Source organism: Ambystoma mexicanum, chromosome 6q, assembly GCF_040938575.1.
Source record: "Ambystoma mexicanum isolate Mex_15411 chromosome 6q, UKY_AmexF1_1, whole genome shotgun sequence".
In the NCBI taxonomy this organism is placed as follows: domain Eukaryota; kingdom Metazoa; phylum Chordata; class Amphibia; order Caudata; family Ambystomatidae; genus Ambystoma; species Ambystoma mexicanum.
In genome coordinates, this window is record NC_090937.1 from 494,674,375 (window position 1) to 494,678,358 (window position 3,984).

Sequence of the window (3,984 nt, forward strand, 5' to 3'; positions counted from 1 at the left end):
CGCTATCCGACTGGGCCTGCTGCCTGGCAGCCAGGCCCGAATGTATGCAAATCTCAGGCAGAGCAGGGCCTGATAAGGAACTCTGCTACAATGTGCCCCTTCTGCTGGGCTCTGCCTGCCCGAGCTTCCCCCTGCACGTGGGACAGGCAGCTCTGCAGGTGCTCAAGGCTTCCAGGAGGGCTGGGACTGGGCCAAGGCCTGCCTTCTCACCCTCACTTAGCGGGGCTTCCAGAACAGGCCCAACCCCTGCCCTCTTGCTTGCAACTCATACTTACCTGGCAGGGGAGCATCTGTGATCACCAAGGCAGATCTCCCAGGGTGAGGCTCATCCATTGCACACCGCATTTGCTGACCCCTGCGATGGCCCCAAATGCGGGATACTCGACTGCATTATTTCTGGTAGTGGGGGACTGCGTCCGCGCTATCCCCTGATTTATTGGTAAAAGAAAGAAAAAGTTTAGTGTGCGAGTCAGCTAGTTTACACACAGAGCCCCTGGTCTTGCAGCAGAGTTTCTTTTGCTGTAGTCAAAAGGGCCAGCCCTGAGCAGCTCAGGGGTCCACAGCCCTGATGCATTGGTGAAAGAAAGAAAAAGTCACATGTGTGAGTAGGTTGGTTGCGCACAGAGCCCCTGAATTTTGTTGCAGTTAAGAGGATCAGCATTCACTGGAGGGGTCAAGTGCACAGGCCCCTAACCCCAGACTTGTGCGGATGTCATGCCATGGTCTTAGCCAGCAGATTTTCTGTTGGGCTGTATGCAGCGCCCCGCTGCCACTCGTATGGTCTCCAGGCGCTCTGGCAGGTTTGGAATTAGGGGTTCTTCTTGGTGAGGTTAGTGGGAGGGGAGAAGTGGGAAATGCAGGATGATACTCAGTCATCAGAAAGTGTTTGGGGATACTCTAGGGTTTAGGGGTCAGGGTGTTAGAGCTTGAGGGTTAAGGGGCGCTCATCAGGGTTTGGGGATACCCTAGGGTGTAGGGGTCAGGGTGTTAGAGCTTGAGGGTTAAGGGGCGTTCATGGGGGTTTGAGGATACACTAGCGTATCGGGGCACTAGAGCTTGAGGGGGGAGGGGCGTTCATTATGATTTTGGGATACACTAGGGCTTGGGGGTGTTGGAGCCTAAGGGGGTATGGGGGGATGTTCATCAGGGGGAGCCCCTACAGAATAAGTGTGTTTTTGACTGAAGTGGCAGGATTCGAGAAGGCCTCCCTCAGAAGCGTCCTATGGGGCCTGCTGAAGGCGCCCCCCGATCCCCTTTCCTATAGCTCCCCTGCTGCAGGCGTCCCCTGCACCCATTTCCTATAGCTCCCCTGCTGCAGGTGCCCCCCTGCACCCCTTTCCTACAGCTCTGAAGTTGCCAGTGGCAGGGTTCATGCAGGAGCAGGGGCGGAGCCGGCCTCAGAAGGTTTAGGGTTGGGGGCTGTTGGACAGTTTTAAAAAGCAGGTTGAAAGTGGGGCCTCGAGTGACAGAATATCCAGCGACCTCCAAATGCTTATATGTCATGTCCCCCATCATAGCGCCGAGAGGCCACGCAAGTGGTGACAGGGCGCGGTGCGTGACCGAGTAACACAACATAACATAGCCTGTGCCTTACATAACACAGCCTGTGCCTTTTATCTGTGCCCTCTGACCTCGATGACGCTCCTGCGTATGCTGTCTCTTTGCTCCCAACTGTGAGGGAAAAAGTGTGTCAGTACTGAAAAGTCAGTCGAGCTGGGAGCAGGCTGGGACTGGCCTGTAGGACAATAGGCCCAGGGCCAACCAAAAACACAAAATGCTGGTGTGGGCCCGTTTTTATGGCCAAAGTGGGACCCTTATTGGCCCATGTGGGCCAGTTTGATGAGTTAATTTACTCTCCGACTAGTGATTTTGACCAGTGTTGCTGAATAAATATTCTTTAAAATTTACAATTTGCACGTCACTTTATCAAAAAAGCTCCCCTGGGTACTACTCAAACAGTATCACAAAAGGAATGAAAAGCCATTTGCAAGTGCGGGACACTTTTTCTTTGGTGCCTGAGACAATTACATGGCTCTGCTATAAACATAGCTGGGGTCACTATTTTGCATCGAACAATCTTAATCAACAGATTCAATATGATCACTTCATAAGCACAAGCTCTCTGAGATGTCAACGTGCTTTTCAGTTTTTCTAGAATGGCAAACAGCACGTGCTCGACATACAACGTCATTGAGCATCCCATCACAATGGTTGTCGCTTTGTCTACGGCGAATGCTGCAGCAGCTAAACTTTGTTCACAAGGGAAGTGGCTTCTCATCCTTGGGTCCAAATTCCCACTGTAATATGCCAGGGGCTTGTACCCCAATGAGGCTCTCTGTATGAGTACTGCCGTCATGACGCTGCCATTCGTGTGTGAGAACAGGTAGAATTCCTCTGCATAGTTGGGAATCCCTAAAACTGGTGCGGTGCAAATGGCTTTCTTGAGCTCATTAAACCCTTCCTCCATGGTCTCGGACCACACAATTTTTTCTTTTGTCACCTGTGCTTTTTTTAGGGCCTGTAACAAGGGCTTTGTATATGAGCTGTAGTCAAAGACCCAAGCTCTGACATAATTGCAAAGACCTAGAAAGCTCTGCATCTGTTTTATCGTGTGTGGCTTGGCTGTGTTCAGTATGGCTTCAGCCCGTTCTGGGGTAACTCTTTTCCCCTCGTGTGAGATCAGCTGGCCTATATACAAGACTTCTTGCTGACAATATTGTAACTTCTCTTTGTCAACTTTACACCCTTTCTCAGCCAGTATAGTCAACAGCTGAATAGAATTGTGTCTGCACTTTTCCTCTTTGGTGCTGCAAATTAAGATGCCATCTACATATTGCAAGACAACACGCTCTAATGCGATATTGCTTAAGTCCATCTGTATGACTCTATTGAAAATTGAGGGAGACTCACAGTACCCCTGGGGTAACCTTGTGCTTTTCAGACGCATCTGTCTGAAGGTAAATGATGTCAGATCTTGCGAGTCTCGGTGCAATGGGATCGAGAAAAATGCATTTTTCAAGTCACTCACTACTGAGACAGGCACCTGGGCCATATCGACCTCAAAATATTCAGGATGGTTCTGTGCCAACATCATTTTCTGGGGCACTTCTCTTTTGATCATTTTCGCCCAAAAAGTGAGATTCACTTCAACTGTTATTTCCTCAGCATCTGTTCGTCCATCGAACAGATCATCATCTGTGACATCAGACAGCCTGTACCCTTCTTCAATGGCGATCACTGTGTTCCACTGTCGGCCTTCATCATCGCACCCATCGATCAAAGCCATTTTCCCTCGTATTATGGCTGTGTGCATCATCAAGGGAAATGCTTGTCCCTTCTCCTTGTGCATAGGTATTCGTGGCCTAAATAGAAACTCATCTGGGGTCCTCATGGTTTTGTCTGCAAGGCCTGGTAGCCATGCCATCAGCACCCGTACTCCGTATGTAAATATGTCTGGCTACAGTGGGATAGCTCTCATGGCTGTGTGTCCTGCGTATGCTCCAATCATCTCGCATATGTTCAAATAGTGCATTCCTGGAGTCGAGCATACTATGGCCTTCTCCGTGAATGAGATTGTCATGTTTAACTTTGTCATTAAGTCTCGTCCCAATATATTTACTGGGGTTTGCCTTGAATATAACAGTAGCACATTCATGTCACATTCTCCTATAGAGACTGGAAGTGTGTCTGTAAAAGGAACACAACTTGTTGCTCCTGTGAAGCCCTGAGTGTTTATAGCATCGCCGGACAAGGAAAACCTGCCTTCATGCATGCACGAGCGTGTCGCACCTGTGTCAACTAAGAAGGAATATTCATTATCCCCTATAACGACATCCACCCTTGGTTCCTGGTGAGGGTCAGGTGTCACTGATAGGATAGAACACATCAGGTTTCCCAGTGAGCTGTCCTAGTCCATATACAATCTTGTCCCATTTTGCGTGAATGGTCTTCCCCCATCACCAGTGTTACCTCTTATCCCGTCGT

At 49.6% G+C, this 3,984-nt stretch overlaps 1 non-coding gene across 1 annotated transcript; it reads left to right on the forward strand.

Annotated features, from left to right (window-relative positions):
- Nucleotides 1-267: 267 nt before the first annotated feature.
- On the forward strand, nucleotides 268-431 carry LOC138517223 (U1 spliceosomal RNA). Its single transcript, XR_011282435.1, has one exon. It is a non-coding gene; the product is annotated as a U1 spliceosomal RNA (small nuclear RNA).
- The last annotated feature ends 3,553 nt before the right edge of the window (nucleotides 432-3,984 follow it).